Source organism: Callospermophilus lateralis, chromosome 2 (genome assembly GCF_048772815.1).
Source record: "Callospermophilus lateralis isolate mCalLat2 chromosome 2, mCalLat2.hap1, whole genome shotgun sequence".
In the NCBI taxonomy this organism is placed as follows: domain Eukaryota; kingdom Metazoa; phylum Chordata; class Mammalia; order Rodentia; family Sciuridae; genus Callospermophilus; species Callospermophilus lateralis.
This window is the reverse complement of record NC_135306.1, coordinates 131322267-131332447: the sequence shown is the minus strand read 5'-3', so window position 1 is coordinate 131332447 and position 10181 is coordinate 131322267. Positions and strand designations below refer to the sequence as shown.

The 10181-nt window shown below is 36.4% G+C and overlaps 1 pseudogene; it reads right to left on the bottom strand.

Moving 5' to 3' along the window:
- Positions 1 to 147: 147 nt before the first annotated feature.
- Positions 148 to 2695, bottom strand: LOC143387859 (cardiolipin synthase (CMP-forming) pseudogene; annotated as a pseudogene).
- Positions 2696 to 10181: the final 7486 nt, after the last annotated feature.

The following is a 10181-nucleotide window of genomic DNA, read 5'->3' as shown; positions in this document are numbered from 1 at the left end:
TTTCAAGTTGACCATCAAAATGGGAAACTCCCATAGATTTCCAATTGGCCTTGATACCAGTGATTCATTACTGCTTCCTTGCTAATAATGAGGGATAGCTTTCCTCAGCCTATTGTCTCCTGTTCAACTTTCTGAGCACAATAGTACCTACAAGCCGATGCAGTGTAAACATATTGGTATCTGAAGATAAACACTACCCACATAATTGAAAATCAGAGCTTCCAAATAAATTGCTACCAAGATGAACTGACTGTTATGTTTATCTTATTGATAAATGTTGGCTTTAATTTAGTGGTGGCACAGCAAGGATTGAAATACTTAGCATGTGTTCTTGGTGTTGGAAGGGTTCAATGTCTGACATAAAAATGGCAGCAATCAGCTTTACATCTTTTGAAATTATCATATAATTAAGTGAATGTGGAATAAGATCTGCATAAGTCAAGATGACATGTGGTACCGATAGGTATTTTATCATCAAGTAGATAAAGAACACTTCTCAAAGCTTATATTTGATTGGCCTGATTCTGAGCAATAAATGTAACCAACAAATCAGCTCACCCAGCTAAAGGAAAACTTATAGTGTAATAGTAAGGTCTCTAATAATTAAATATCCCAAACTGAGGCTAAGAAAATCCTACTCAAAGGCAAGATATTTGGAGCTGTCTATGGGTTTTCATGCAGACTTGGTGTACTCCCTGGGTCCTTAGCAGGGTAAGGAGACTACCTTCCCTGTGATTGGGTTGTGGTCCCTCCCAGTTAAAATTTTAAGGGTTATTTTTTTTTGTACCAAGGATTGAACCCAGGGGCACTTAATCACTGGGCCATATCCCCTGTCTTTTTTATATTTATTAAATTTTGAGACAGGGTCTCACTAGGTTTCTTAGGGCCTTGCTAAGTTCCTGAGGCTAGCTTTGAATTCATGGTTCTCCTGCTAAAATTCTCACATGAGTACCTAGTCCAGAATCTGGCATGTGGTAAGTAGTAAATGGTCAAATAATGTTCACTTTCTTCTTAAACGTATAATGTACTGTGGCTACTTTATACCATACTCTGCACATGTAACTGAAGGAAGAATTCAGGGTAGCAAATACATGATCCATGAAGGCATCCATTAGGCAATATGAATTGATATTGCTGCTAAGGGAAGTGATTTGGAAGGTGCATTTTTAATTCACTCTGAAAAGTAAAAGTAAGCACTTAGAAGAATTATAGAAGTAATTCTAGTTGGCAAAGGTAAGCAGTTAGGAATAAACCAGGGCTATGTCAAAGTAAGCTTTTTTTTTTCTTTTTCTTTTTAAGAATTTCCTCGTTGATTTGATCCTTGAGCCCTCCCAGAAGATGGAGGTATTGTTGTGCATTTTCTTAAACTTATCTCTTATGCCTTCCTTTATTCAAATTCTGCATTTGAGAGTAGGGGTGCAGATGATCACTTTCTAATTTTATATATATAGATATTTTTAGTTTTAGGTGAACACAATATCTTTATTTTACATTTCTGTGGTTCTGAGCATTGAATCTAGTGCCTCATGCATGCTAGGTGAGCACTTTACCACTAAGCTACAACCCACAGACCTTTAAATCTTTGTTTTAAATGACATTGAAAAATTAGACAAACATTATTAGAATTCTAAATAAAATAGAAACTATATTCATGTACAATTCCATAGTTCTAAAACATAATTTTAATTGTTTATGATCCTTGTTTACTTCTTTTTTATTTGCATAAATTTTCCATCATTTTAAAATATAGTCTAAATATCATATTTCACTCTGCTCCTTTATATCAGAAATATTTCTCAAATTATATAAAAAAGACTACATGAGAAAATGATTGCATATGCTCAGTCCAATTCTGGGAGGACACAGAAAGAAAAGATGAAAAGGTTGCCTCCAGGAGAGGTAACTGAATAGCTCACAGACATCAGTGGGAAGGAAGATTTACATATTGCTGCACATCACTTCTTATAAATTTTATACTTTTTTGCATAACCAATGCTTATATTCAAAACCCTTTTTTCTGACTTTTTTTGTGGTGGTAGAATAAATATGTTTAACTTACTGTTTTAAGTATACAATTCAGCAACATTAAATACATTCACTTTTTAAAAAATATTTATTTTTTAGTTGTAGATGGACACAACACAATGCCTTTAGTTTTTATGTGGTGCTGAGGGTCGAACCCGGGTCCTGCCTATGCTTGGTGAGAGCTCTACTGCTGTGCCACAATCCCAGCCCACATTCACGTTTTTATGCAACCATCACCACTGTCAATCTCCAGAACTTTTTTATCATCCCAAACTGAAACTCTGGACCACTTTGGAACAATAATACCTATTATCTCCTCCCCTTAGCCCTGATAACCACTATTATATTTTCTAACTCTTTGAACTTGTGTGTTCATGTCTGCGTCTGTCAGCTTTCTGATTCCATAACAAATACCTGGGATTATCAACTTGTATGGAAAAAAGGTTTATTTTGGCTCATAGTATTAGAGGTTTTAGCTCATTGCTTTTGGGCCTGTGGTAAGGCAGCACATCATGGCAGGGAGTGTGAGGTGGAGCAAATTCCTCACCTCATGGCAGGAAAGTCAAAGAGAGGCAAAGAAGAGGCTGTGGTCTCAATATCCCTTTCAAGGACACACAGCCAATATCTGGAAGACCTTCCACTTGGCTCTACCTCTTAAATGTTCCACCATCTCCCGATAATACTATGGACTGGGGACCAAACTTTTAACCCATGTGCCTTTGGGACACACTTTTACAAGCCACAGCGTAACATTCTGTGATTGAAGAATGCAGTTTACCTCTGGAGTGCCCCTTAAGATCTCATGTTTTGGAGGTTTGGTCCTCAGCTGGATCAAGGTGGAAACTAGGAGGTAGTGCCTAGTTGGAAGAGGTGGGTCACTGTCAGTGTGACTTTGGGGGTTTATTTTATCCCTGGCTCCTTCCCTTCTCCTTCCTGGCCACCATAAGGTGAGCAACGTTGCTCTCCCACCAGCTTCCCTCCATGAGGTTGTGTCTCATCAAAGACCTGAAGCAACAGAGCCAAGTGACCATGGACTTAAATTCCTGAGACCGTGAACTCAAATAGACCATTCCCCCTTTAAGCTGTTTTTATCTGGTATTTTGTCAGCACCAAAAAACCTGACAAATACATCAGATTATTGTATTATAAAAATGATTCCCTTAATTATTGTTTCTTATGATTCTTGGTTATGATAAATTACGCTGTGTTGAATATAATTTTACATAGTACTATCTCATTTGGGGCTGATTTGGATGCTTTTTTGGGTGTGTCTAGCAACATGCTCCCCTTATTACAGTCTCTGAGGCATTATGCATATATTTAGTAACACCTCCCCAACGTGAACTGTAGAGTACATTCTCAGTATTCCTTGCTGCTTGAGAGATTTGGGTCCTGCCACAGGTGTATTTGTGAGGGACTCTAATTGGAAGGGGACATTGTGAGTGGGTGGTGTAGAGTCTGCCCCTTGGAGTCAGCAGCAGCGTGTGAATCATCTGTGAAGGCAGAACCCAGGGAGGCTGAGCAATGGTCACTGTAGTGCTTTTCCTGAGTATCCCCTGGAGGCCCCAACATGCGGTCCACTGTTACCCCTGAATGCTCAACCTCCAAGCCTTTTCTCTATTATCCCAGAGATTCTGGAAGTTTTCAAATGACCTTTAATAAATTTCTTCTTTTTTCCTTTATGGTCTTATGATCTTCATTTTCTCTTCTTTCATCTCAAAAACACATTCCCCTTTTCATTCTCTTCTCAGCTACTGCAAAAAATGGACATTGTCTAAAAACAAATGATCTTCTCACAGTAAGGAATCTTTTAATAGAATCTTTGATGTTGTTTAATCTGACAAAAAAGAAATCACTTCTTAATAGAACTTTAATAGTATAATGCTATTTACTATAATTAATTTTATTTTCACAAACATTGTTTGCCAATATTCATCAAAGGAAATAACTTTCATGATATGGTATTATTTACCTGAATATTTTAAAACATACATGTGATTATTATCAAAAATTCTTCTAATCTGGAAAACCTGAGGACATTATGCTAAGTGAAATAAGTCAGTCACTGAAAGGCAAATACTGCATGATTCAACGTTTTGTGTTATTATAATGAAATACTTGATGTACCTGATTTATAAAGAGAAAAAAGTTATTTGAGATCATAGGTCAGGAGGTTCCAGCCCAAGGTCAAGTGGCCCCCTTGGCTTTGGGTCTCTTTTGAGGGTAGTACATCATGATAAGAGTATGTGCAGAGAAGCAAACTTCTCCCTTCATGACCCAGGAAGCAGAAATGGAGGGAGGAAGGGAGGGAGAGAGAGAGATACCCCACAATTGCTTTCAAGAGCATCCTCCCAATGACCTAAAGACCTCTCACTAGGACCAACCTCCTTAAGGTCCATGGAACTTTCCAATAGTATCACCCTAGGAACCAACCTTTAACAAATGGATCTTTGATGAAAACAACCTATATTCAAACTCTAGCAATAGGTATCAAATTAGTAGGTATTAACCCACCCCAACTGCTAAAAGTCTAATCAACTCTAAGTTTTGAAGATGCCACACTCTAAAGCAAGGAATGTACCTCTACATTTCAATTAGAATGAGATCAGGAATATTTTGTTAACCATACTGGAATTTGATAAAAGTCATAGCCATAGGGTCATTTTGTGGGTTAGCCTTTTGCCTGTCTGTAAGCGTATGTTAACAATAACTTCGAATCTTAGAAAGAAACAAGGCTCTAGAAGCACAAATGCTGGCCACATATTTTCCAGTGGTCACATAAAAAAGTAAAAGGAAATATGTAAATTTAATTTTACTAGTATATTTTCTTTAATCATACTGAAATACTGCCATTTCAACATGTATCAATGTAAAATTATGAATGAGACATTTTATATTCTTTTTTTTTATACAAGGTCTTTGAATTTTACTTTATACAGTGCATTTCAGTTCAGACCAGCTGCATATCCAATATTTCATGGCTACAAGTTGGCCACTGGCTACCATATTGGATCCTTTCTCCTTCTCTAGACACCACAGAGGAGCTATGGAAGAGTGTCTAAGAGCTCGAATTTCAGATGCTTCTTAGCTAATTCTTGTTTTTTTTTTCCTAACAAACTTTTATTGAAGTATAACACACCTGTAGAGAAGAGCATAAATCATGAGTGTGTGACTTGATTTTTTTCAACGTTCACACACCTGTGTAATCAGCTCTATGATGAAGAAACAGAATCAGCCACAGCCCAGAAGAGTCCCTTTTGCTTATTTCTGGTCATCTCCCATCCCTGCCCACCCAGGATAACAACCACCTTGTCTTCCAACACCACATAATTATTTTGCCTGTTCTTGAGAGATCCCAAATGGAAATTTACATTCTGTTTCATTTCTGCCTGTTTGCCCTCAACTTTAGTCATGCTATTGTATGTGTTCTCATCTCTGTACCATATTCCACTATATGACTACCACAATCTTTTTATCCTTTATATGGTCAAAGAGTATTTGGATTGTCTTTGGTTCTACTATAAACATTCTTGCATATGACTCTGGGGGAACATAGGTATGCATTTTTGAAGGGCACATTCTGATTTCCTTCCTGATGTAAGAAATAAAGGTTTGCCACCATTTACTTTTCTCTCTTTTTTCTGGCACTTGAGAGTTTGTTTTAGTAAACTGATGGCAGCAACACTCTTTATTATTTTTGTAGGAAGTGATTATTTCTTTCATGCTTTGAGTCTTTTTAATTTTGTTTAATATCTATTGAAAGTTTTTTATGATACTTCATTAAAGTGGATCAAGGACCTAGGAATTAAACCAGAGACCTTGTGTCTAATAGAAGAATAGAAATAGGTCCTAATCTCCATTATGTTGAATTAGGCCTCAGTTTCCTTAATAAAACTCCTATAGCACAAGAATTAAAATCAAGAATCAATAAATGGGTTGGACTCAAACGAAAAAGTTTCTTCTCAATAAAAGAAACAATCTGTAAGTGAATAGAGAGCCTACATCTTGGGAGCAAATCTTTACCCCTCACACATCAGACAGAGCACTAATCTCTAGGGTAGTAAAGAACTCAAAAAGTTAAGCACCAAAAAACCAAATAACCCAATCAATAAATGGGCCCAAAACCTGAACAGACACTTCTCAGAAGAGGATATACAAGCAATCAACAAATATATGAAAAAATGTTCATCATCACTAGCAATTGGAGAAATGCAAATCAAAACCACTCTAAGATATCATCTTACTCTAGTCAGAATGGCAGCTATTATGAAGACAAACAACAATAAGTGTTGGTAAGGTTGTGGGGGAAAAGGAACACTCATACACTGCTGGTGGAACTGCAAATTGGTGCAACCAATATGCAAAGCAGTATGGAGATTGCTTGGAAAACTGGAAATGGAACCACAAGTTGACCCAGCTATCTCTCTCCTCAGTCTATACCAAAAAGACTTAAAAAGAGCATATTACAGGGACACAGCCATATCAATGTTTATAGAAGCACAATCCACAATAGCTAAACTGTGGAACCAACCTAGATGCCCTTCGTAGGTGAATGGATTAAAAAAATGTGGTATATATATATATATATATATATATATATATATATATATATATATATATATACACACAATGGAATATTACTCAGCAATAAAAGAGAATAAAATCATGGCATTTGCAGGAAAATGGATGGAGTTAGAAAAGCTAAGTGAAGTTAGCCAATCCCCAAAAGCCAAATGCTGAATGTTTTCTCTGATATAAGGAGACTGATTCATAGTCGGGTAGGGAGGAGGAGCGTGGGAGGCTTAGAAGAACTCTAGATAGGGCAGAGGGGTGGGAGTGGAAGGGAGGGGGCAGGGGGTTAGAAATGATGGTAGAATGTGATGGACATCATTATCCAAAGTACATGTATGAAGTCACAAATTGGTATGAATACACTTTATGTACAACCAGAGATATGAAAAATTGTGCTCTATATGCATAATATGAATTGTAATGCATTCTGCTCTCACATTTAAAAAATTCAATAAAAAAGTAAAAAGAAGAAAGTGATTATTTCTTTCATGCTTTGTGACTTTTTAATTTTGTTTAATATCTATTGACAGTGTTTTATGATACTTCAATAAGGCAGACATTAATAATCAGTCCAATTTAGTATATTATAATGTACATTTTAAAATTGTTTCTTCATTAAATAAGAAAAAGATGCTGGGCACATGATTACAGGCACATGCTTGTAATCCCATGGCTCAGGAGGCTGAGGCAGGAGGATCAAGAGTTCAAAGACAGCCTCAACAATGGCAAGGTGCTAAGCAACTCAGTGAGACCCTGTCTCTAAATAAAATTTAAAAAAGGGATGGTGATGTGACTCAGTGAGTGCCTCTGAGTTCAATCCCCAGTAACCCCATATATATGTGTGAGTGTGTGTGTGTGAGTGTGTGTGTGTGTGTGTCTTTATATATATATGTATAAAGACTTCTCTATGTAAGTATTATTTGTTTAGCCTGAAACATTTTAGCAGCATTGCCTCAGGCTATGAGGTAAATCTTGTCATCTCAGCCTTCTCAAAATAAATATAGATAGATAGAGCTTGACAGCTCTTGGTAATTCCAGTGACCTGTATTTACCTATAATTTAGAAAGCAGAGCTTTTTATAAATTAGATCCTTATCTGAAGAAGAGTTCTGTCTATCTGAGTGGGAAAAGCAGGTATTGGAGCTAAGAGTACTAAATACAGGTGTCTTTGTTAATGAAGTCTGACTTACAGCAGAAACCAATTAAGGGAGAGTATTGGCATGGCTAGCAATTCAACAGACCCCAAACAAACCCTTGATCAATGACAAGGGACCTGCCAGGAATGTGGCCAGCATTTGGGGGTATGGTAAGCTGGAGTGTGGGCCCTATTAAAGTGGGGCCTAAGGTGCAACTTGGACTCTGGGCTCCTGACATGCATGCCACCAGACTCCCAGCATTCTATTTTCTCTAACAATAGTTTTGAAAGCACAAATTTGCTACTGGTAATATTTTGTTTGTTTTTGTTACTGGGAATCTAACCTAGGGCTTCACACATGATAGGCAATGGTATAGATTTCATTCAATAATCAGGAGACCCTGCCTTGTGCCAGGCTTTGTGCAATGGGGTGGGAATGAAAAGACCAACATAAGCTCGCCTGCCGGCAGAGAGCCTGAAATAGCAAAGGCTTCCCTCAGGGACAATGGTTCCAGGTAATCCTTTCAACAATCTGATGAGATAAGTATGAAAGACTGAGGATCTCTTATCCAAAATGCTTGGGGTCAGAATTGTTTCAGATTTTAGAATATCTGCTTATATGTAATAAGGTATCTTGGGGATACTAAGACATACTAAGGAGAACTAAGTCTAAATAGGAAATTTATGGCTCATATACTCCTAATACAGTCTGAAGGTAATTCCATACAATATTTTTAGGCACTTACATTTTGACTATAACCTGTCATGTGATGATCAGATGTGGAATTTTGAGTGTTTTATGTCATCATTCAAGAGAGTTCCAGATTTTAGAGCATTTCAGATTTCACATTTTCAGATTAGGGATAATCGACCTATTTCTCAGTTAACAACTAAAGAAACACCAAGTCAGTTGTGCCATAACAACCGTTCACATAACTCCTGGTATTAGGCCAGTAACAAAACTGAAATAAGTAGACCAGAGGAAAGACCACAGGAATTGATGAGCTTGTAGAAGGTGTGAGCATGCATGATTTACCTGACGACATTCAAGTTCAATGCAGATCAAAAAAAAAGTAACCTTCTAGTATCCACAAAGCAAGACTGCAGGTCAGATCGGGGGCCAATTTCTAATGTCACAGCCAAATGCTGAAGATGGGAAAGAACATTCAGATACCCTGACCACTGTAGCTCTCATTGTTCTCATGAGAAGTGGGAATGAACATATCAAAATCATTTTAGATGAGTAATAATATTCTTCTCACTCTAACAAATTATAAGATGTTTTTAAAGTAACAAAGATCGAAACCATATAGCTTGTAAATTAAAAATTCATTGATGCAATAGAACAGAACTTGTAGAATTTCAAAATTCTATTAGAACTCTGTAACATGCTAGAAATGGCATTTAAATAGGGAAAGAATCACTATTCAATAAGCATTTTGAAGAAACTAGGTATCAGTCAGATATTAGGAAGAGAATTAGCTCAGACAATAACTCAGACCTAGACTCTTAAATAGATTCTTGATGTGTCAAGAAAATGAGCTATTTAAAATAATTTTCAAGAAGGAGCTTGAAGAAAATAGATTATCATAATCAAATATGGCTTAAGACTGTCATAAGGCAGCTTAAACATTAGGATCTCTAGGGGCATTATTCATACACAGAAATCTGTGGTAGCAGAGAATGCTGTAAACTATGTATTAAAAATAAAATGAATATATTGTGAAATGTGAGTTTTTGTTTGTTTTTGTTACTGGGAATCTAACCTAGGGCTTCACACATGATAGGCAAGCACTCTACCACTGAGCTATATGCCTAACCCTAGATCTTAGAAATTTATATCTGAAGAAGTGTTAAGACTTGGTAGAAATGTATAATATTATTACTTGGTTTCTACTTTATAGTAAAAAATGAATAGATGTTTTGTTCTTGGTAAAAAAAAATGATAGTGTCTCATCATATGATAAAATGTTGCTCTTTGCTAGTAACTAAAGACAGGTGAATGAATAAAAACAATTCAGAGGTAACATATCCCCATTAAACAACAAAACCAATGAAAAAATCTGATTAGGACAAATTTTGTAAGAAATGAATTCATGTGGGCTAGAGGCGTACCTCAATATTAGAGGCTTGCCTAGCATGTGTGAGGCACTGGGTTTGATCCTCAGCAATGCATAAAATAAGTAAAATAAAGGTATTGTGTCCATCAACAACAATAAAGAAATATTTAGAAAAAAAATGGATTCATGAGAAATTGTGTATCAACCCTGTCTTTTTGGAGAATAGTGAAAGAATCTCTCTCAAAGGTTGTAAAGGTGTGTGTTTTGACCAAAAAATTCCTGCTGCCATAAGGAGACACTTTTTTATAAAATTCAAAATGTTGTCATTGTTTTTTAACAAAATCAATTATAAAAGTATAAGGAGAATAGAATAAACCTGCATACGGTTGT